This window comes from Salvelinus alpinus, chromosome 16 (assembly GCF_045679555.1).
Source record: "Salvelinus alpinus chromosome 16, SLU_Salpinus.1, whole genome shotgun sequence".
Lineage (NCBI taxonomy): Eukaryota > Metazoa > Chordata > Actinopteri > Salmoniformes > Salmonidae > Salvelinus > Salvelinus alpinus.
The window spans coordinates 22,951,821-22,977,270 of record NC_092101.1 but is presented as its reverse complement, the minus strand read 5'-3'; the positions used below and the strand labels follow the sequence as shown (position 1 = coordinate 22,977,270).

General features: G+C 43.2%; 1 protein-coding gene across 5 annotated transcripts in view; it reads left to right on the top strand.

Moving 5' to 3' along the window:
- Positions 1-25,450, top strand: part of LOC139541152 (cytosolic carboxypeptidase 6-like) — a 422,006-nt gene that overhangs the window by 149,645 nt on the left and 246,911 nt on the right. The window lies entirely within an intron of this gene.

Genomic DNA, 25,450 nt, shown 5'->3' with positions numbered 1-25,450 from the left:
AAAAAATTTAAACTGCACATTTTGGAACATGACATGCGATACAAGGACCTTTATGATGAAAGCTTAAACCCACACATTAACTGAGGTTTTACTTTAAACCTGAAACCTTCATGTTTATTATGATAGGAAAACCTACATGTAGTCAACCTCAGGCCATAACAGATCGATCCAGCTTGTCCAAACTGTCAGAATCAGAGTCATCTAACAGGTGCATAAAGGGGCTGTTTGATCTCACTCAAACACGTCTTTACCAACGCAGTAGGTAGTGGTTGAGGGCAGATTTCTAGATTTTAACTTTTTCCAAAGTACTACTTGCTTGTTTATTATTTAGTTGTGCTAAAATTGTTCTGCTACAACCTGTTCAACCTGTACCTCTAGTTTTCCAGACCTTATAAATAGTGTTTGAAGTTGTGAGATTGGATATGTTGCTAAAGATGTTCCGTTGCCATGGCAGCGATGTCCTGGTAGTTAGAGGGACAGTGACAGGGATGTTGATTAGAGAATTAGACATGAGGCAAGAGCAGTTACATACAGTACATAACGCTTTGCGTAGACTTGGACCTACATAGGCTTAATGTTCTCCTGTAACTGAAAACTTGTCTTCTGTGTCAAACATAAGGCCCCTTTACACCAAGCTCAACTAAAATGTTTGTTGTCATTCAACGAGAGACAATTTTATGAAGAAAAATAATATTTAAGAAATACTGAACCAAACATCCTAGACATCTTAGGTTAGATGTAAAATTGTGGGACTAAAATTTCCTCGGCTAAAACGTCAACATTTATGACAGATTTCTTTAGTTATCTTAGATTCATTTTGACTATTTTGAGGACAAACATTACTATTGCCACTTTTTTCTCATTTTTCAAGCAAAGGTCTTTTAAGGGAGTATGCGAGCGCACTCGTTCGGTTCACCTAGCCGAGTTCGGCTAGGCACCAGCCGAACCAAAGCATGTGGAAGGCTTAAGACTGATGCATTAGAATTCCAAAACTGATGTGTCTGGGCCCATTTGCATGTGAACCGTTGGGTGCTTATGTGATGGCTGTCGGAGGTAATAGTCGGAAACTGATGGATGCAGAGGTGGGGCGGGAGGGTGTCGTGGGGCTGGCCGCTGTCTGCCAGACACACCGAGGCACGGGGCGTGCCCGTTCAACAGGAGCCTTGACATCTGTCATAAGGCGATCAAGGGCAGCCATTGAAACACCAGGCATCTGACACAGGAAACTGTCGACGTCTGCCAACCCCTGGTCACAGGCTAATGGGGAGAGACAATGAGAATGAGATGCCAGAGAGCAACAATAAACTACTTTGCATCTCACAGCCAGATTCACACTTTTTACATGCCATGTTACCATAGGGCTGTTCTGACTCTTTGAGCTCCACTTTCTCTCAATGTGTTCCGTTCAATGGCTTTGTGTGCAAATTTGTTTTATCTTGATCTGGTGGGAAACTTTATGGGAAAATGTTTTTTTTTAAATAAAATTTAAAAAAAAGATAACTTGTGCTGTAAGAAATGCTATTACTCTATTCTACATTGTTCTATTCCTGTTGTGAGAGAAAAAGTCGATACCTATCAAAATTTTCTACAAGATGTGTTAAAGGATACAATGGGGAATTTTTGGCTATTGATGTGGCGATATGTGGAATTGCAATGACCCTGTGCCATTTATGAAAGAGGAATATCCAACTGAGAACACTTCTGCCTACAAATGCCACAGTCCGCCTCATCAAAGGGCTGCGTGGGGAGGCCTAATCAAACAGTGGTCCCCCCCATTTCCACAACCCTAGTCTCCCCCCCACTGCTACAATCCTAGTCCCCCCACTGCCACAACCCCAGTCCCCCCCACTGCTACAACCCTAGTCCCCCCCACTCTCACAACCCCAGTGCCACAACCCCAGTCCCCCCCACTGCTACAACCCTAGTCCCCCCCACTCTCACAACCCCAGTGCCACAACCCTAGTCCCCCCCACTGCTACAACCCTAGTCCCCCCCACTGCTACAACCCTAGTCCCCCCCACTCTCACAACCCCACTGCTACAACCCCAGTCCCCCCCATTGCCACAACCCCAGTGCCACAACCCCAGTCCCCCCCACTGCCACAACCCCAGTGCCACAACCCCAGTCCCCCCCACTGCCACAACCCTAGTCCCCCCCACTCTCACAACCCCAGTGCCACAACCCCAGTCCCCCCCACTGTTACAACCCAGTGCCCCCCCCCACTCTCACAACCCCAGTGCCACAACCCTAGTCCCCCCCACTGCTACAACCCTAGTCCCCCCCACTGCCACAACCCCGGTCCCCCTTACTGCTACAACCCCAGTTCCCCCCACTGCCACAACCCCAGTCCCCCTTACTGCTACAACCCCAGTCCCCCCCACTGCCACAACCCCAGTCCCCCTTACTGCTACAACCCCAGTCTCCCCCACTGCCACAACCCCAGTCCCCCTTACTGCTACAACCCCAGTCCCCCCCACTCTCACAACCCCAGTGCCACAACCCCAGTCCCCCCCACTGTTACAACCCAGTGCCCCCCCCACTCTCACAACCCCAGTGCCACAACCCTAGTCCCCCCCACTGCTACAACCCTAGTCCCCCCCACTGCCACAACCCCAGTCCCCCCCACTGCTACAACCCTAGTCCCCCCCAGTCTCACAACCCCAGTGCCACAACCCCAGTCCCCCCCACTGCCACAACCCTAGTCCCCCCCACTCTCACAACCCCAGTGCCACAACCCTAGTCCCCCCCACCTCTACAACCCTAGTCCCCCCCACTCTCACAACCCCAGTGCCACAACCCTAGTCCCCCCCACTGCTACAACCCTAGTCCCCCCCACTGCTACAACCCTAGTCCCCCCACTGCCACAACCCCACTGCCACAACCCCACTGCCACAACCCCAGTGCCACAACCCCAGTCCCCCCCACTGCCACAACCCCAGTGCCACAACCCCAGTCCCCCCCACTGCCACAACCCTAGTCCCCCCCACTGCTACAACCCTAGTCCCCCCCACTGCTACAACCCTAGTCCCCCCCACTGCTACAACCCTAGTCCCCCCACTGCCACAACCCCACTGCCACAACCCAAGTCCCCCCCACTGCCACAACCCCACTGCCACAACCCCAGTCCCTCTGCACTGCCACAACCCAAGTCCCCCCCACTGCCACAACCCCACTGCCACAACCCCAGTCCCTCTGCACTGCCACAACCTAAGTCCCCCCCACTGCCACAACCCCAGTGCCCCCCACTGCCACAACCCCAGTCCCTCTGCACTGCCACAACCCCAGTCCCCCTCACTGCTACAACCCCAGTCCCCCCACTGCCACAACCCCAGTCCCCCTTACTGCTACAACCCCAGTCCCCCCCACTGCCACAACCCCAGTCCCCCTTACTGCTACAACCCCAGCATAGTGGGAGGCCAATGCTGGGAAGAGGATAAGACAGTGTTCAATGTTCTACTGAATCTGTGTTGTTTCTGGAGGATCTCTGACTGAATAGCAAGGGTAGAGCACTGCTTCTCTGTTTTCAATGAGATTACAGAGGTGTGACAAACTCCAAGAGGGCCCTGCTTAAACACTTACAGTGCCTTGCAAAATTCACCCTGGATTTCTTCACATTTTATTGTTACAAAGTGGGATTCAAATGGATTTAAATGCAATTTTTTGTCAACAATCTACTCAAAATACTCTGTCAAAGTGGAATATTTTTTTTATTTTATTACATAACTAAAATATAGTTGTTGCATAAGTATTCAGCCCCTTTGTTTAGGCAAGATTACATTTGTTCAGGAGTAAAAAGTTGGCTTAACAAATCACACAATAAGTTACATGGACTCACTCTGTGTGAAATAATAGGGGTTGACATGATTTTTGAATGACTAACCCTTCCTCTGTCCCCTATACGTAGAACATATGTCAGGTCCCTCAGTCAAGTATTAAATTTCAAGCAAAGATTCAACTACAAAGACCAGGGAGCTTTTTGAAATCCTCACAAAGAAGGGCAGTGATTGGTAGATGGGTAACAATAACACATCAGACATTGAACGTCTCTTTAAGCATGGTCAAGTTAATAATTATGCTGTAGGTTATGTATTTAACCACCCAGACACATTAAAGATACAGTTGTCCTGAACTGAGCTGCAGGACAGGAATGAAACTGCCCAGGGATGTTATCATGAGGGATTTTAAAACAGAGTTCAATGGCTGTGATGAGAGAAAACTGAGGATGGAGCAACAACATTGTAGTGACACCACAATAATGACTTGAATGATAATGTAACGGCAGATTTCCTCCTCTTCGTCTGAAGAGGAGGTGTAGCAGGGATCGGACCAAGACGCAGCGTAGTAAGTGTCCATGGTTTTAATATAATAAACTGAACAAGACACAATACAAAATAACAAAAGTAAATCTAACCAAAACAGTCCCGTGTGGCACAAACACTGACACAGGAAACATTCACCCACAAACCAACAGTGAAAAACAGGCTACCTAAATATGGTTCCCAATCAGAGACAATGCAAAACACCTGCCTCTGATTGAGAACCACATCAGGCCAATATGACAAACCTAAACATAGAAACACAGAACATAGACTATACCCACCCAGCTCACATCCTGACCAACTAAATAAAGACTAAACAAAGGAAAATAAAGTCAGGAACGTAACAGATAAAGTGAAAAGAAGAATACAAGTATACAGAATATTCCAAAACATGCATCTTGTATGCAGCAAGGCACTAAAGTAATACTGCAAAAAAAACACGGCAACAGAATACACTTTTTGGCTTAAATGCAAAGCCTTATGCTTGGGGCAAATCCAACACACCATTGAGTAACTGCCTCCTTATTTTCAAGCATGGTGGTGGCTGCATCATGGTATGGGTATGCTTGACATAAGCAAATACTGGGGAGTTTTTCAGGATAAAAAGAAACGTAATGGAGCTAACCACAGGCAAAATCCTAGAAGAAAACCTGCTTCAGTCTGCTTTACACCAGACACTGGGAGAGGAAGTAACCTTTCAACAGGACAATAACCTACAACACAAGGCCAATTCTACACTGGAGTTGCTTACCAAGAAGACAGTCAATGTTCCTGAGTGGCCAAGTTACAGTTTTGACTTAAATCTGCTTGAAATTCTATGGCAAGACTTGAAAATTGCTTTCTAGCCATGATCCCCAACATCTTGGCAGAGTTTGAAGAATTATGAAAAAAATGATGGGCTAATATTGCGCAATACAGGTGTCTAAAGCTCTTAGAGACTCACAGCTGTAATCGCTGCCAAAGGTGTTTTTAACTTGTATTGACTCAGGGACCTTCAAGTGAAGGTCTTTTAAAGGGGTATGTGAGCACATTCATTTGGTTTGGCTAGCCGAGTTCGGCTAGGCGCCAGCCAAACTGAAGCCTGCTGACGCCTTAATAAATGCATTTATATACTGTATGCTCTTTGGGAAATTATATTTTGTTTGTGTTTATGAAGGTCTTGGGTAACATCAAAATACGAAAAAAAAATGTATTTCAAAGAATACAATAGCATTTTCATTAGTTTATGTTACCGTAGGCTATCCATTGCCGTGTGCTCACTGTGGAGCACATTGGAACGGTGGTTACTCTTACTCTCTTCAATTTGTATAGTTATTTGGCAATGTTAAGGGTTTTGGAATCCTCAGAATTTGCTCTTTCTGATACTATATAGAAATCAAAACGTCTTACCTGTTGTGACTCTAAAGGAGGATTAGAAAAAGTTACGTGTCCTCTTAAAACTGCTTATATCACATTTGGTTTGTGTTATCAAAATTCTTACAACATATGTGTGTTAAATAGACATATCTAGGAAAAGTCAAGGATGGAGGGGGGCATGATTTTAAAAAAGGCAGAGATATTTGAATTATTATATCATATTGAGTCAAAATGACTCACTCGGCTCTTCTAGTGTTAAATTGTGTGTGAAACAGTGAGTGAACTATGGTCAAGATGAATTTCCAGACTTGGGAGGAGACTAATAGGCTACATTTAACATTGCTGTCACTCTTAATAGTGGGGCCTATTGTTACTTTGCAGTCGCTAACCCAGTGTTATCAACACATTTGGTGGTGATACTGTTGATATTTGCAATAACAAAACTCCCTCTTGATTCATGGTTGAATACCGTTTCTTCCGTTGTCCCCAGCTGGAGCTGTCAGGCCTACATTAGGTAGACTAGTTACTGTAAGCCTATTGGTTTTAAGCTGTTTAATACTGCACTAATCATTTAACTCTGGTCATGTTTTAAGTAATTAAGCTCTTGTGGCCAAATATTTAAGGGACAGGCACAGCATGAGTACCTCAGTATTCTAATACCTTGTTTAAACAAGTCTCAGTAAACCTTTAGAAAGGGAGGCTCAAGGGCTTTTTAAACCCATATGAAAGAATGAATAAAACTCGGTGAGCTTACTGAGACCAAACATGACATCGTTTTTTTGGCCACAAGTGGTCAAGATGCTTTTAAAAGAGCTTCCATTTGCTTTTTCATGACAACAAAGCAGGCTCAAAAGTAGCAATCTTCTTTTGACATTGACAGATATTAAATAAATACAGTGCATTCGGAAAGTATTCAGACCCCTTGACTTTTTCCACATTTTGTTACGTTACAACCTTATTCTAAAATTGATTAAAATGTTTTTTTCCCCTTATCAATCTACACACAATACCCCATAATGACAAAAAAAACTGATATCACATTTACATAAGTATTCAGACCCTTTACTCAGTACTTTGTTGAAGCACCTTTGGCAGAGATTACAGCCTTGAGTCTTCTTGGGTATGGCACACCTATATTTGGGGAGTTTCTCTCATTACTCTCTGCAGATCCTCTCAAGCTCTGTCAGGTTGGATGGGGAGCATTGCTGCACAGCTATTTTCAGGTCTCTTCAGAGATGTTAGATCGGGTTCAAGTCCGGGATCTGGCTGCACCACTCAAGGACATTGAGTCTTGTCATGAAGCCACTCCTGCGTTATCTTGGCTGTGTGCTTAGGGTCGTTGTCCTTTTGGAAGGTGAACCTTTGACCCAGTCTAAGGCCCTGAGCGCTCTGGAACAGGTTTTCATCAAGGACCTCTCTGTACTTCGCTCCATTCATCTTTCCCTCGATTAGTATCCCAGTCCCTGCCGCTGAAAAACATCCCCACAGCATGACACTGCCACCATTATGCTTCACCGTAGGGATGGTGCCAGATTTCCTCCAGATGTGAGGCTTGACATTCAGGTCAAAGAGTTCAATCTTGGTTTCATCAGACCACAGAATCTTGGTCAGAGTGACCATTGGGTTCTTGGTCACCTCCCTGACCAAGGCCCTTCTCCCTCGATTGCTCAGTTTGGCCGGGCGGCCAGCTCTAGGAAGAGTCTTGGTGGTTCCAAACTTCTAACATTTAAGAATGATGGATACCACTGTGTTCAAATCATATCACATTTTACTTGTCACATTCACGAATACAACCGGTGTAGACCTTACAGTGAAATGCTTACTTACAAGCCCTTAACCAACAATGCAGTTTTAAGAAAATAACTAAAAAAGTAGGAGATAAGAATAACACATAATTAAAGAGCAGCAGTAAATAACAATATCGGGGCTATATACAGGGGGTACCGGTACAGAGTCAAAGTGCGGGGGCACCGGTGTCGAGGTAATAATGTACATGTAGGTAGAGTTACTATGCATCGATAATAACAGGAGAGTAGCAGCAGCTTAGGAGAAGAGGACCTTCAATGCTGCAGAAATGTTTAGGTACCCTCCCCCAGATCTGTGCCTGAGAGAGAGAGAGAGAGAGAGAGAGAGAGAGAGAGAGAGAGAGAGAGAGAGAGAGAGAGAGAGAGAGAGAGAGAGAGAGAGAGAGAGAGAGAGAGAGAGAGAGAGAGAGAGAGAGAGAGAGAGAGAGAGAGAGAGAGAGAGAGAGAGAGAGAGAGAGAGAGATGTATATAAATATATGGGGAATAGATTACATTTGCTGTATTTATCAGTGAAAAAGTCACTTTTAACCCAGAAGTTGAAGCCTTAATTTCTATCCACAGGAGCAGTTCTGCCTGGGGCACCTGGTTGTGCTACTGGGGGCTGGGTTGTGTTCCCCTGTGAGAGACAACAATCAGATTAGAACACATTGCCAAGTGCAGGGATCCATCGTAGACCTGAAGGTGCAGTAATAAGAGGAGATAGAGCACTGTATTTTGACTGTGTTACAGCAAGCAGTTTATGCCAGGTGATAAATGCTAGCGTTGAGGGAGCTGACATAGTTGGAGCACCTTATGAGCTGCTGGCCCATTCTGACACCCTCCATCAGTATTAGTTTGATCAGAGTTGGGAGAGATGGGGTGATGGACAGTGTGTAATGTTTAGGAGATGTCAGCCGGTGAGTTAATGTAATGTGAATGGCCCTGGGTCATTGTTATCCAAATGGGACTTTTTATTGGAAGCCCTCCCACTTCTTGATATATCTCCCAAGTGAACTTCACTGCTCTGTAGTTAAGTGGATCGAAGCCAGTGTACAGCTCATGCGTGGGCGTGTGGAGTCAGCCTGTTCTCAACAGGTCTGTGGGCTTTTTAACATTCTGCTCATCCACCTCCGAGCTGCATGAGGAAGAGCTTGCAGACAATTGAACCGGCTGACTTCTGATCTCTCCTGTTTCCTTAGAGGAATATAGGATTTCCCTGGGAGGGGTCGGGCTCAAGCTATGACATGACTCATCTCTTTGCAGTGTGATTCTCTGATTTTTACCATCACAGAGCTCCCCACCACCAGCCCTGCAAAATCCACCACTAGCAATAGCAGCAGATAATCACATCTTTCCTTTGTTTATTCTCTTGACTACTCCTCTCTCTATGGAGGAGCTCTCCTCCCCCAGATTGTCGTTGCATTACAAATGGATGTGAAACTGTGATGAGAGGATGCAGCCATAGAACTGGCATTCTCAGTTGTTTGTGTGTTGTGTTTGTGTAAGCTAAGAGAGTGTGCCATATTTTCCTCTGCTTTTCTTTCCAAGGTGTTGACCTTCTGGACAATGCTGTCTGCCAACAAGCCCCCTTGTGTTCACTTATTTGTTGGACTGATAGAGCAAAGAATTACTAAGCATCCTTTTTTCTCCAGAGCAAATAAAAAAATCTGTGTGTGTGTAATGTAATTCAGCGCATGGCATCCAGGCTTTTTCTAGTTGGGAGCATGCTGAATGGCAGAGTGGCTCAACCCACAGATGCTGCTGGGAGCTCCCAGGTTGAGGGGAAGAGAAGGAGATAACTTCTGTCTATAACAGCTCTCATTATGTGAGCTGAAGCAAGTGAGAAAGCAGCATAGATCCGCCACGATATGGCAATAACTTTTAGACGGGGATTTATTGTGTTTTGCACTCAAACTTATATGATTTATTGATAATTCTATTCACGTCCAGAATTCTGTCATCTGTAATTAGCATTTCATTTTTTCAGCACTCAGCAGCTTTCAAGTAAAAATAGACAGCCCTCTTAACTGAGCAAACAAATGAAGAGTTGGAGAAAGGAAAAATAGAACAAAAACAGTGACAAAAGTTAGAGGTGGCCAGCCTTGGACAAGGGTTTTCTGAAAGAAAAAAAACATACACACAAAAGTGTTCTGTAAGTAGCCGTGCTCCGGTTTCAGTTGGTGGGGCAATTTTTATTTTGTACAAAGTCCTTTCTGTGAGCATCTGATGCTACAAAATAGTACATTCTATTTGGAGATGTCTCCAGCTCCATCAGGGCTCATGTTAGCAGTAATTGCTCTGTCAATCACAGCAAGTCCTGCTGCGCTCTGGACCATTTAAGCCCTGGGTAAGGGAGGCTGGCCTCAGTGGGGGAGACAGACAGACAGACAGCGTCTCAGGTCTCCCCTCTGTGTCTCTCCTCTCCCCTGCCCATCCGTCTCAAACATCCTGCTCTCCGATCACTACTGGCCCTCAGCAACTACCTTTGTCTTTGTCACAGCCCAGACACAGTCGACAGTCCTTAATGTCTGGACATTTAAAAAATAGTTAAAAAAAATAAATACAGAAATGCTCTTCAGGTCTCTCACAAGAGTATGTGGAGTATCTCATTTACTAACAATAAGGTAGTGTACCATATTAGCTAGTTATGTTTTCACTCTACCTTGTCCTTGAAAAGTAGCTTGTTTAATTTTGTTTTTATATTTTCAGTAAAAAAGTTATGGACGTTTCAATGAACTTCAAACAGTGGCGGCCGCTGACTGGAGGGGGAGGGGTGGGAGGTGGGAGGGGGTTGGAGTTGTCAACAAAGCAGCATGGCAGAAATATGATGCTAAGGTTTCGAATTAGCGGTAGTTTCTTTGAGAAGATAATAAAGCGCTCTGTGCATTTGAACAACACCATTAATACACATTTCACTTTTGCGTGTCAGAAACCGGATGACCACTGTTGCACGTGCTGCCACTGTTTTGAACAGATTAGTTATACTAATTAGAACGAGCAGCCAGCTCACGAACGACTGAGTGCACCAGGGAGAACGCAACAAGCATGCAGATGCAATAAGTGAAAACACATTATCTAACTGGGGATAGCTAGCATAATGTCTCAAAGCATGATAGCCAGTTAACTTTGATAACTTCATATTTCCCAGTTAGTCAGATATTAGTTTAGATAGACTTGAAATTGGGTAAGGGGAAAGGGGATACCTGGTCAGTTCAACCCAACCCTTCTGAATCAGAGAGGTGCTGGGGGCTGCCTTGATCGAAGTCCTTTCTCTGCTACAGCACGGCAAGCGGTACCGGAGTGCCAAGTATAGGACCAAAAGGCTCCTTAACAGCTTCTACCCCCAAGCCATAAGACTGCTGAACAATTAATCAAATGGCCACCGGACTATTTACATTGAACCCCCCCACCCCTCCATTTGTTTTGTACACTGCTGCTACTCGCTGTTTATTATCTATGCATAGTGACTTCACCATAGTCACTTCATGTACAAATTACCTCAACTAACCTGTACCCCTGCACACTAACTCGATACCGGTACCCCCTGTATATAGCCTCGTTATTGTTATTTTATTGTGTTACTTTTTATTATTTTATACTTTCGTTTATTTGATGAATATTTTCTTAACTCTTCTTGAACTGCTCTGTTGGTTAATGGCTTGTAAGTAAGCATTTCACGGTAAGGTCTACACTTGTTGTATTTGGCGCATTTGACAAAGTTTGATTTGATTTGATGTCTTCAGCTCCCGGGGAGCAGGAGTTGTTGGGGGATTAACTGACTTGTAAATTAATGTAGGAGAATAGCAGGGGTTCAAACTTTAGAACCCAATTCCTACATTTGAATATAAAAATATATTTTATTAAACAAAGCGATGCTACATTTTATCTCTGGGACCCACAGGATGACAAATCAGAGCAAGATTACTGAATGTAAGCCCATTATTTACCTCCAGAGGTGAATGTATCAAACCAAGTGCTGTGGTAAAAGTTTTTTGTTGTTGTGCACTCTCCTCAAACAATATCATGGTATTTTTTCACTGTAATAGAAACTGTAAATTGGACAGTGCAGTTAGATTAACAAGAATTTAAGCTTTATGCACATATAAGACATGTTTATGTCCTGGAAGGTTGGATGTTACTTACAACGTCATTCTAGTCACATTAGCGCGTTAGCAACAACCGTCCCAGTATAGGGACACCGATCCAGTAGAGGCTAACTAGCTAACAAGCTACCAGCTAGTTATAGCTTGTTAGCTAGCTGCTTATCAAAGGTAGATAGCTGGTTAATTTGACCAAAAAATTGACCTGATTATTTATACATTTATCTTCTCAAAATTAATGTAGCTGACTAATTATTTTGATATGCTCTGTGATACACCCGGTTTTATGCTGTTTTCGTCACCTACAGTAGAACCTGATGAACATAGCGGAAACAATACAATTATTTTTTGTCCTACCAGAGAAGGTTCTAGCTAGTGTACTGCATCCCTCTGTCCTTTGACTCTTGTTGGATGTAATAATATATGCCATTTAGCAGACGCTTTACATGCGTGCATACATTTTAGGTATGGATGGTCCCAGGAATGGAACCCACTACTCTGGCGTTACAATTCATTCCACAGGTGTTTGATGGGGTTGAGGTCAGGGCACTGTGTAAGCCAGTCAAGTTCTTCCACACCAATCTCGACAAACCATTTCTGTATGGACCTCGCTTCGTTCATGGGGCCATTGTCATGCTGAAACAGGAAAGGTCCTTCCTCAAACTCTTGCAACAAAGTTGGAAGCACAGAATCGTCTAGAATGTAATTGTATGCTGTAGCGTTAAGATTTCTCTTCACTGGAACTAAGGGGCCCGAACCATGAAAAACAGTTCCAGACCATTATTCCTCCTCCACCAAACTTTACAGTAGACACTATGAATTCGGGCAGGTAGCGTTCTCCTGGCATCCACCAACCCAGATTCGACTGCCAGATAGTGAAGCGTGATTCATCACTCCAGCCGACGCTTGGCAACTCTGTAGTGAGTGTTGCAACCGAGGACAGACGATTTTTGCGCGCTACACACTTCAGCACTCTGCGGTTCCATTCTGTGAGCTTGTGTGGCCTACCACTTTGCGGCTGAGACGTTGTTGCTCCTAGACGTTTCCACTTCACAATAACAGCACTTAAAGATGACCGGGGCAGCTCTTGCAGGGCAGAAATTTTACAAACTGACTTGTTGGAAAGGTGACATCCTATGACGGTGCCACGTTGAAAGTCACTGAGCTCTTCAGTAATGCCATGCTACTGCCAATTTTTGTCGATGGAGATTGCATGGCTGTGTGCTCAATTTTATACACTTGTCAGCAACGGGTGTGGCTGAAATAGCCGAATCCACTCATTTGAAGGTGTGTCCACATACTTTTGTATATATAGTGTATATTTTGGGGGGGGAGGGACCAATCACAAAATGGGCGGGCCGCGACTAACTTCACATCTATTATGCATTCATGACATGCACAAACATAGCACTATATTACGTGACTCTTATTACTTCCTTTATAAAGTCTAAAATACAGGCATTCTTAATATAAAAGAGTTTGTAGAAAGGGTTACACCGTTATGCTTTCTTTGGAATGTTTTTAAAGAAGTGGCTGCTTAGTTATATATTTGTTTAGAGAATTTGACAATGTAAAAATATATAAATAAAGTCAAAGTTGAATGAAGTACTTGGCAGAGAAGCCCAGGACTCATTTGGTAATGGTCTTTGATTGCACTGGGAAGGGCCATATGAATTCTTAATGGAAATGCATTTCTGATGTAAGAGCCTAGAGAATGCATTAGGCTGATTTGATATTTATTTTTTCTTTACTAAATATTTAAGTTGTTTTGATTCAACAACCTTGAATATTGATTAAGGTATTCTTATTGTTTTGTTTTTGTCATTAAGTGTATGACCTCCTCTCTTCATTGTTACTGGTGTCCTCGGGAGCGGTTTGAGTGTGCTGAGGGTCTCTGTGAGAGGTAAACTCTTGCCCCACTGAACACCAGAGGAGCAGTCTGTGTTTGCCAGGCAGGCACACTGTGTACCACAGAGAGGTAGTCTCCAACACACATAGAGCTCAATCACCAACCACACAGGGAGGGAGAAGGCTTGGCCACAGAACCTAGGAGAACCTCTCCGAAATGACACAGCATGCAGATCAACCGCATTAACTCCTATCAATCCCTACTGTCCAAGAACAAAACAAACTATTTTCAAATTCGCCCACTGCAAACCTGTCTGGAAGTAAACAGTTGGTGTTTAAAGGGAGCTAGGACAAGTTATTTCGTCCTGAAGAGTACAATAGCAGAATCACGAGATAATTCAGACATTTTACAAGAACGATAGAAGATAGACAGGAAATGTTGCAGGGACTACTTTGATTCCCAACTCCGGTAGTCTGTCACTTGCCGCGCTGCTAAGCCACTCACACAATTAACCGTGTGGCATGCTTTTAATATTAGGCCCTTTAATTGTCTACAAATTAAGAGTGATGTAAAATAGCTAAGAGCTTGTGCTAATTAATAAGGGAATTGAATGCTTGTTAATTAAGGGCAAACAGGACAAGGACCGGCTCTGGTAATTTGAGCTATAATGCCAGGCCTAACGACTCATTTCCAAACGTGATTCATAAAAAAAAGGTCAAACAGCCCGTTCTGCTCCTGATGAACCCCCCTGCCCCTGCCCCGACCTCCAACCTCATTCCCTTCCCCCACAAACACACACACACACAAATATGTTCCTCTTAATAACTTTATTGGAAAATGTATTTCCATGTGAGCACAATATCTACTTACAGTAAATTGTGTATTTCAGTTGCATGTGCTCTCTTGGTGCATGCATTCTGAATACTTTCATGTTTTGGTTAAAATGTTTTCTAACCTCCCTTACCCCATTTGGATATTCAACATTTTGCACAGTGGAGCCCATATAATTTATTTGACAACCCGTGGATTCTGTAGGATTTTAAATTAAAACCTGGAATATAGGATTTTCAGTCAACATCATCTGTGTGATAAGGGATATGGACAAAATGTTATAGTGAAAAGAAAGGAAAGAGGAAAATAGGAGGAAAGTACTGACATATAATTGTCTGTCACGAGTTCGATGAAGGAACATGGAAAGGGATATCAATCTGAGAGAATATGAAAAAATAATCTATTTGATGTGGCAATATTAGAGTTCAGTGGCACTACCTAAAATGTAAGTACCAGTCATGTACCAGGGCGATTTCTTGTACTGCAACCTGGGTTTAGCAGACTTTAGGCTTTGTCAAAAAGAAATTACAGAATTATATTTATTAGATGAAATGGCACCTCATTCTATTTTCAGATTCCAATTCCATCTTGGAGGCTTCATTCACATGTGTATTACATTAGGAAAAATAGGAAATGGAGAGCAAGTGGGGGCTCCAATGGGAATAATCTATGGAGCTCCGTTGTTCAGAGGAACTCATTAGCATTCATGAAGAGATGAGGTAAAAGAGGATTATTTGAGAAATAATGTGTGAAAATCTAACAAATAGATTAATAGCCTTCCAATGAGGATAACGGGGTGCAATTGTGTGTGCTTGTGCAGGGGCGTCTTGCACCCCATAAATCTGAGGGGGCACAAGGTACGTGAGGATGGCTGAGGGGTGATACAGCCGTAAATTTGAGAATTTTGCATTTTTCAAACACCTGAAACAGATTTTTCTAGCAATCTAGAGCCATAATCATTATGCTTAATTCTATGTAAAAAAATAGCTATATTTTTCTGCATATCTAAGCATACTTCTTGAGCTGTCTGTATCGTCCTGACTGGTGGTTATTTTTCTAAAGAAACTGCTTCCCTCCACCATGATATGTTTCGGAAAGTATTCAGACCCCTTAACTTTTTCCACATTTTGTTACGTTACAGCCTTATTCCAAAATTGATTAAATAATTTTTGTGCATTGTTTTTTTTGTGCAGCGCTTCCACTTCCTCTTCATCATGACAACAAAGCAGGCTCAAAATTAGCAATCTTCTTTTGACATTGACAGATATGAAATAAATACAGTGCATTCGGAAAGTATTCAGACCCTTTCACCTTTTCCACATTTTGTTATGTTACAACCTTATTCTAAAATGTATTAAAATGTTTTTTCCCCCTTATCAATCTACTCACAATACCCCATAATAACAAAGCAAAAAACGAAATGTATATAATATAAGCAAATGTATATAAAAATAAATAAATTAAATATCACCTTTAAATAAGTATTCAGACCTTTACTGAGTACTTTGTTGAAGAACCTTTGGCAGCGATTACAGCCTCGAGTCTTCTTGGGTATGACGCTACAAGCTTGGCACACCTGTGTATTGGGAGTTTCTCACATTCTTCTCCGCAGATCCTCTCAAACTCTGTCAGGTTGGATGGGGAGCGTTGCTGCACAGCTATTTTCAGGTCTCTCCAGAGATGTTCGATCGGGTTCAAGTCCGGGTCTGGCTGGGCCACTCAAGGACATTCAGAGACTTGTCCCGAAGCCACTCCTGCATTGTCTCAGGTGTGTGCTTAGAGTCGTTGTCCTGTTGGAAGGTGAACCTTCGCTCCAGTCTGAGGTCCTGAGCGCTCTGGAGCAGGTTTTCATCAAGGATCTCTCTGTACTTTGCTCCGTTTATCTTTCCCTCGTTCCTGACTAGTCTCTCAGTCCCTGCCACTGAATAACATCCCCACAGCATGATGCTGCCCCCACCATGCTTCACCGTAGGGATGGTGCCAGGTTTCTTCCATACGTGACGCTTGGCATTTCATCAGACCAGAGAATCTTGTTTCTCATGGTCTGAGAGTCCTTTAGGTGCCTTTTGGCAAACTCCAAGCGGGCTGTCATGTGCCTTTTACTGAAGTCTGGCCACTCTACCAGCCTGATTGGTGGAGTGCTGCAGAGATGGTTGTCCCTCTGGAAGGTTCTCCCATCTTCACATAGGAACTTTGTAGCTCTGTCAGAGTGACCATTGGGTTCTTGGTCACCTCACTGACCAAGGCCCTTCTCCCCCGATTGCTCAGTTTGGCCGGGTGGCCAGCTCTAGGAAGAGTGTTGGTGGTTACAAACTTCCTCCATTTAAGAATGATGGAGGCCACTGTGTTCTTGGGGACCTTCAATGCTGCAGAAATGTTTTGGTTCCCTTCCCCAGATATGTTCCTCGACACAATCCTGTCTCTGAGCTCTACAGACAATTCATTCGGATTTTGCTCTGACATACACTGTCAACTTTGGGACCTTATATGGGCAGGTGTGTGCCTTTCCAAATCATGTCCAATCAATTTAATTGACTACAGGTGGACTCCAATCAAGTTGTAGAAACATTTCATGGATGATCAATGGAAACAGGATGCACCTGAGCTCAATTTCGAGTCTCATAGCAGAGTCTGAATACTTATGTAAATAAGGTGACATTATGGGGTATTGTGTGTAGAATGATGAGGATTTATATATATTTTTTAATCCATTTTAGAATAAGGCTGTAACGTAACAAAATGTGGAAAAAGTCAAGGGGTCTGAATACTTTCCGAATGCCCTATTCTTTCAAACAGGGCAAATCTGAGGGGGCACGTGTCCCTCTGCCCACTCTGGGCATGACGCCTCTCTGTGTGTGTGTAAGAGAGATAGAGAGAGAGTGCAAGAGAGAGAGAGAGAACAAGAAGCAAGGTTGGTGCAGAGACAGCTTGCTCCTGGCTCTCCATTCAACCCGTAAATGACTTACCTGGACAGTTTTATGTTTGCCTGGAGGAGAATTAAAACTGATTTCATTTCCCATTTTAGAGTATAGCTGTTCATGTCACCACAGTACTTTCTGAAAGCAGTCTAATCTAAATGCTTTTGTCAGGGGAGATTTTGTAGATTGCAGCAGCCAGAGCTACAAATTGGTTGTGTCATCTTATAATGAACTATGTGAGTGTTGCCGTTTCTGCAGCCAATAGTTCCATGAATACTGCAAGTCAGTCCTCCATTTAGCACCCTCACTACCTGCTTCCCCGACTCCCATTGTTCCTGCTGCAACCTAATAGTATAAGGAGCGTGAAATGTTGGGAGAGTGTCACAGGCCACATCATGCGAAAGCTCATCCAAAAGTATTATACACTTGCCTTTTTTTGAGCCTGGCAGGAGTTGCAGTAATTACTGGCCAGGCCTGCATGTTGTGCAGAAATAAGGCGGGTGTGCAGTTGATACGGGTTGCGATGCTGTGCAGGGGTTTATTGGGGCGTGCTCAGCACAGTGGTGTGGTGACCTTTGACCCGAGTGGGGAGATTATGGGTATCTCAGCGATTTCACAAAGCTCTCCTGTCAGCCGCTGACGGGACACATTAGGACACTCCGAAGGGTTTGTTGATATCTGTATTCTGTTCTGCAAAGACTTTATGTTATTTCTCGGCAGCGTACAAGAGAGCGTGGCAAATTCAAACAGCTCGGCTAAGTCAACAGCTTGACTAGAGGAGCCCAGACAGATGCTTCTGCCACATGTATCAGCACAGAGCAGGCCTGGAAACCATTTTCCTCCCTTTTGAAGATGGGTCCTTGAAGAAATCCTCCTCGTCCTAATTGCATTCACTCTCCTCGTCTCTCTCCCTCTCTTTCTTTCTCTCTCTCTCTCTTCTTCTAGTCCTCTCTCCTAATAGTCCTATCTCCTTCTAGTCCTCTATTCTTCTAGTCCTCTCTCCTTCTATTTCTCCTTCTCTCCTCTTCTGCCAGCCATCCACTAAAGTATCCCCCCTCAGACCACAGGCCCTGCTGAGCATTTTACTCTCCATTTAATTAGCTGTCATCCCAGGAGCTTTAAGAGGGGGGGGCTGGGGGGGGGGCACAGAAATGTATTTGATTGCACAGCTCTCAAATATTTAAATATATAAACAATATATACATATATGATAAGTTCTTGATATTCATCCCTGTGACAACGGTTTTCATTCATGTGTTGTGTACGATTTTGTATTTAAATTGATATTTTGGTCTTGCTCTGGTGCTCCTCTGTGTCAGAAATGTGAAGACTGGGGGATTGGGCTGTCTCACAAATCAGAGCTGGGATTTAATGGTTGCAGCACAGAAAGAATCAAATTTAGTCTGAAAGAATAATGATTATTTATTCTGCAGTAGCACTGTTTGCTGTCCACGTACTGCCTTCCAGCACTCAGCTATAACCCATATATTGTCAAGCATCGATTTACATTTGTACATACTTTTTTGTTGTTGTTTATTTTAAATGTAGCCTTTGAAGTTATGTTAATTTAATACATCTGAGTGTCTTGTGTCATATTTGTTGTAAAGGGTTACAGTATAATGTTCCTGTCATATTGTTGTACTTATCTCAGGCTGCAGTTTGTTTTATAATGCTAATAACAGCATTGGTCTTGTCATTCATTCAGAAAGGTAAAGAGAAAACAAGGCAGTCCTCACCACTCTGAGAGCTTGTTGAGATTGTAGGACTACAGCGTAGATTATTATGGATCTGAGGAAACAGCTCATCTGAATATAGATTGGTCCCATCTGTTTTGGGTTGGCACCACTCGTATGTCATTTGGTAAGCATCTAAGCATTTGGGGCTGCTAATGCAACAAAAGGCACATTAGAGGCTGAGGGAGAATTTGTCAGTATTTGACTGGAAGGGAAAGGTGGGGCATCATGAATATCTCCCAGAGTGTGCTGAGAATATCAAAGGGCCATTACTCTGAGCTACAGGACACCATGATACCTATAAGTCATCATATAAAAGTCATAGTATCCTCTAATGGGGTTCATTAAATCCAATCTTCAGAGAGATAGGCAACACTATATGTGATGAGGGGATACTAGTTTTATCATTGCATACAAATCTAGTCGTTGTTCTACAGCACGTGTATCAAATGTTATAAGACACTGTTAACTCTTCATAACGTGGACGGTGGTGATCAGTAAGACTAGAGCGCTTCAGCAATGGGAGTCATTCCAGGTTTTAAGGCCAGCCCGCCCTGTGAGCTCTCTGTAATGCAGGCCAATGTCACACTGTGTCACCGCTGCAGGGTCTCCTGTTCACCAAAACAAACATTATTACAGTTTCACTCTGCCACTGCTGAAATGAAGAGATATTAAATGTGGCTGACCCTCATGCCTGTGTTGGATTACACAGGGAATGGAAAGCTACAGACCCCTCTTAAACTTTATTATTGTATTGCATTTATTTCTCTCAACAGATTTCCCAGTGGAAATTAAATGAAAAAGCAATCGTTTTCCTTTTTATTACTGTCTCTTTGTTTTTGGCCTGTGAAGTAAATTGCCTTGCTTTGAGAGGACAGAAGTCACACTTTTACCCCATTTGAAATGGGAAAACAACAATAACAACAACAACGCCAAAAATACACAGGCTTCAAAGTGAATGTGTTGGAGAGTGGAATATGGTGGCCTGTGTGGCAGCATGTATTCTGTAAAAGGTGCCAATCGTTGCCCTGGTGAGCCCTACATTACTCAGACTTATTTGTGATTAGATGAATCAGTCCATAACCTTCATGTTTCCAGATAGCAGTGTGGTCATGGAGTTGAACAGAGGTTGTTTTGAAGAGATTAGGAGCAGAGTATCTGTCTGTGGTAGCCCTTGGGGCCCGGCCCAGCCATGCTGAGAGAGAGAGAGAAAGAGCATCAGAGTGATCATGCAGAACGACTCAATCATTTATTTATGACCTTAATTAGAGAGAATTACAAGGCTGCTCATGGCCATAGGTCACTCACTATTTGTCTTTACACGTGTTCTTTAAAAAAAAAAGCTTTTTACTTAATTCTCTGTTATTTGTACATCAATACAGTGGTTCATGTGGATACTTAGTTGCATTTCTAAACATTTGAATCTTGGAAAGATTCCATTCAAGAGGGAATATAACCCCAAAATGTAGTTTCATGTTTTCTTTCCCAGTTTTTTGTTTTCTGAAAAAAACAAGTACAAAGTGTTTAACAGTCATTCTTAAGAATAATGAAATGTTTACTACTACTCACAGTAATATTTCATTAACATTTCCCATTAATTGCTACCATAAAACATAAACTATTCCACCCATCAGCATACAACATCCCTACTGTGTATTGCACATTAATTTCCCAAAGACTCAACAGTAGCTTGCAGTCATCATAATTTGAGAAGACTGGGATAATGGTGAGAGTGTCCTGTAGACCTTGATCTACGTAATTATAACTTTGAAATGTAATTAAGGAGGCTGAGAAGGAAACAGATTCCATAATTTATTGAACAATGCAGCCCAATTTTCTCATGTTGATTCGGCACGTAAATCACATATCCATGCAATCAGTCTGCTAAAAAACAGAGCTTGTTTAGAAACATGACCAGTGCTTCCCAAAATAGGCTAAATCTGTTAATACAAAACATATCTTCTAGTTTAGACCCTCCTGATGAGAAACTAAATGCATTAGAGGTTAGTATTCTGACGGATTTGTGATTTCTCTCACTTGAATTGGAAACTATTTTGCCAGATCTTTTTCCAGGTTCTTTAGTACAACAAAAACAATTTGCTCTGGGTTTAGTATACGATTTAAGTTTCTCAAGCGCACAACGATTGCAGTGTCCTCCACTTAAGTCAAATACATATTGATCAAAATCCAGTCAGTATCAGCAGTAGAATAAAGCACCAAGCACAATGTGCCATGGCCCATGAAATAATGTCCCTTAAAGATAGAAGAGAATTCTCAAGCAGAATGTCAAAATAATATTTCAGTTTAATGCCTAACTTCCTCTTATTGCCCTTGCATATTCCACTGCTCTCCTCCTCCTGCCATATTAGAAGACCCTTTGTCTCTGATGTCTTTGTTTCTGATTGGTTCCATTAAAGTAACTGGTGGTCCAGTGAATTTTGCCGGGTTCACTCAATCAAAGAGTTACAAATCAACCCATTAGGTGACGCAGGGCCCCTGGCGAGTGTGTTTGAACAGGATCTGGAGCGTTTCTAGCCACCCGGCCCTGGCCCCCTAATGGCGTTTCTAATGATGTGTCCCTCCCAGCCTGCAGAGGCACAGTGTGCAGCCTTCTGTAGCACATCCTCCTCCGCTGCTCCTCTCTTCCATGCTTCTCACATCAGTCCTCTTCACTGGTGACTGCAGGGCACAGTGTTAGAAAGTTACACTGCTTTTGGCCTGTTTGCTCTTTTTCTCTTTGCATACATCTAAGATGTAGTACCACATTGGCCAAAAGCCAAGGTAATTCATGGATGTCATGTTGTTGGAGACATGTGGTTGTACTGTGCTCTGTGTGTTGGTCTGCCCTCTCTGGGCCCAGACCTACCAGGGTCTGGCTGTGACTACCGTAGGATGAAAGGAGGGGTGGGAGGGGCCACAGCCAAGCGGCTGATTACTGTGGAGCGCCTGCTGCTTAGGGGTCAAGTCAAGTTCACTTGAGAGACTCTAACTCCTACAGCTCCTTGATGAGATAGGAAATAAAATCACCTCTCCATCACTTGAATAATGTTGGGAGGTGTTGACGCCTCCCTCTCTCCCTCCCCACCCGCTGAGACATTTTTCATCAAATAGGCTCATCCGAGGTAGTGGGAGACTGTACGTTAGGGGACTGATCCTCACCACTAATTCTTGCCATCTGTGTTTTGATTTCTCTCTTGTTCTGTGTGTTTTTCAATATATGAATGGGAACAGAAGAAGTCGTCATAATCACGCTTTCTTCCGTTCTTCGCAGACAGAGCAGACTCCCTCTAGAAGATCAATGTGGGAGTGTTAATTCTATCATTTAAGGAGGGGAAATTAGGACAAAAATACTTTTGGGCAGTTTCCATTCAGCATAATTAAAGGGAAATATGTTATAATCAAATTAGACAGACACAGCAACATGATGATCAAGGAAATGGGATTAAATATCCCTCCTGTCATTGGTAAATTGTGAATGGTGTCTGATCAGGTTGCAGAGCTCTTCTCTCTGCGTTCTGATGTGCCAGGTCTCTCAGAGGTCAAACAGAATAGAATAGTTCCCTCCTGTAGGCAAGACATGATGAAGACACTGGCCTACTGTTGCATGGTCTAGAGGGGTAAAATATCTAGGCCCCTCACTGGACCTCCTGAAGGACATGTGATGTCATAGCCTAAGGGCACCCACTTCCCCACAAACATGTCTGACAGCTCTTTGCCTTTTGGAAAAGGGACTGTCATTTTGGCAAAGGCCTGAGAACGTGCTGTTTAAGTTGAACTGGTTCTCATTTGTCAGGACCTGTCAGTGCTTTGGATATGTCTATCTCAGCCATGTCACCAGGCTGCACTGCTCTCAGATATTTTCACTAGTCACTCCGGAGAGAGAGGCTGTGGCTTTGCCCTGAGGCAGTTGTCGGTAGGGGAGCGGGTCTTCACTCACAGTGGCACCTCACCACTTTTAGGAGCCAGCTGAACAGCTGGGAGAAAGAGATTGCCAGCTCATCAAGGCAGTTTATCACAAAGCCAAAATGTTCAAGTGTGCTGTCAGGCAGATACTGAGCCCTTTACCTTAATAAAGTTGGGAATCACAGGAGGCCTTTATGTTGGAAAACATGTAACAGCATCATTGGAAGAAGAGGGTCTCATACAAGGAACTAATAAGAGTTGATTGGGTAATGGTGAATGATAGAATCTCTATGAACAGCACACACACAATATTCTAGCAAATATCAGCACCAGTGAATCCCACAGTGTTAAGTATAATTTTTTTTGCAATTTGCTCTTGGTTTGGAGGTTAGCATTTTGTAGCTTGCTTTTCTTGGGTGAGGCTCAAGTCAGTGGGTGGGCCATTAAAGGTAGATACATTTGTTTATTTTAGGCATTACACTGGGTGGGCAGAGATCAGTCCATCTGCAATATCCTTCAGTAGACTGACCTACTTTACCACTATACAATCACTTTAACCGTCCTCCCAGTGTTGCACTGCTACGTTAGCAACCAGCAGTAATCCGTAATAGGCCTCTCTCTTCCTGCTGGGATAATGTCTTTTCGGACACTTTTCCCATTAAATGTAGTCAGACAGCTTGCAGGAACCCTCGGTGTTAGGTATTGTGCAAAATATGTTATATTACTTCCATAAACTAGCTAGAAAGTGTAAATGACTTTCAGATCGCCTTGCAGTCTCCATTCTCTCAGCTCCCCTTCAGAGGGGAGGGAAATTATTGTGTGAAATTATTATTTAGCAAGATCCCCCATGTGCAACTTTCTTGTCTTGTCTTTGTGTGAAGGCAAACAACATGTCTGTTTAGATAAGAAAGCCAACGCAGCGCTTTTGATGTGACTCACTGAGGCAGAGCTGACAGGGTATTGTATACCCAGAGATTCCTATGCAATATAGTTGAATGATCCTGCATAGTAGTCATACACAAGCAGCTCATTTTTGTATATAATAAGGATTGTAAACAGTATTTACATTTTAGTCATTTAGCAGACACTCTTATCCAGTGCGACTTACATTTTCCTACATTTTCCTTGTGGGAATTGAACCCACAACCCTGGCGTTGCAAGCGCCATGCTCTACCAACTGAACCACACGGCTCATTTGTTTAAAGCAGAGTAATGAGCCTGCAGCATTTGGCAGTGCACTTCCCTTTGGCCCTCATATAAAATGGCCTCCATCACTGTAATAAGGAGAGTGGAGATACCTCATCAGATGAAGATAGAAGATAGAAGTAGACATGTCTCCTGCATCTAATGAGATGTTGCAGCCACACAGAAATGTGTATGTATCATCGCACCGATAGGAGATAAGATGGGTTTTCTTTCTGTGTAGTGGAATTTTGTATAGGTCTCGAGATAATATTATCAGCATCCTTAACTATAACTGTGACAAATGAGAGCTTTGATCCTGTACGATAAGCGCCATATTCATTTGTTTAATTAAAACAGCTTGTCTCTTCGTGGTGAGGGGTCATTTTAAAAATGTTAGAATTAAAGCACGTAATTAAGTGGAGCCCAGATAAGGACCCCTGTGTGGTGGTTGCTTCTGCCAGTGGGGAAGGCAAACGTCATTTATCCCCTGTGCAATCCCACAAGGTCGTTCAGTTTATTAAAGTTAGCGGTGCGCAAGCACGATAAAATATCTGATGTACTTGTTGGAGGAGATGGTTAGCAAAGAGTTTTTTATATCTAACCCAAGATAGACCACAGTCTGTCGTTTCCAATGGGAGCAAATTAATGGGCAGAACAAGCAAGGAGGTGGCCAGCCAAGCACGAGCTAGCGAGATCTTATTGGCGCGTTCTAGCATGTGTTTCTGTTACAGAACACCTACTCTATGAAGTGTGCGTGTGCAATAACTCCATTCACCCTTGCACTCCTTCTAGACAACGCACATTTTAGAAACTTTAGGAAAGGGTAAAGTCTACAAAAGTTAGTCCAATCTGTTCGTAGCTGATTTTAGTTTTGGGAACAGAAAACTGTATTGAGATCAAATGTTTAATTGATTAGAAAATGTCAGCCAAAATCAATCTCACTCCATCTTCTCCCATTGTCAGCCACTGGGCTTCCTCTCATCACCATATTTGGTAGTGAGTGTAAATGCCAACCGGATGCTTCAGATTTATACATTCGGTTAAAATATTTGGCTCATTGTTCTACCTGTGGGGTTAGGGTGAGTCGGTGCCCAATGCTCATATAGTCTATGGGATGGAGGCAATTAAGATCATGTCTTTGAGAACATGAGAAGGACTTGTTTAGCAACAAGCACCATGACAAAGATATCTGTTTGGGCAATGGAGTGTAGCATTAATTATCACACTCTTTGATTAAATGCGTAGTCTGGGAATGAATGTCACTTGTCTTGCCAGGTTTCAACATGGGAGCCATAGAGGGTCATATTTTGTTTGACTCTGAACTATTTTTATATACCAGTGTCACAGGCAGTTGAATGGAAGCCCACTTTCTGTGACATCTACTACTATCTGGTGTCACAGGAAGGATTGCCTTCAGGCATTTCAACTACGAAGCTTTGTGTCCTTTACATGTGTAGTCGTGTAATACCTCA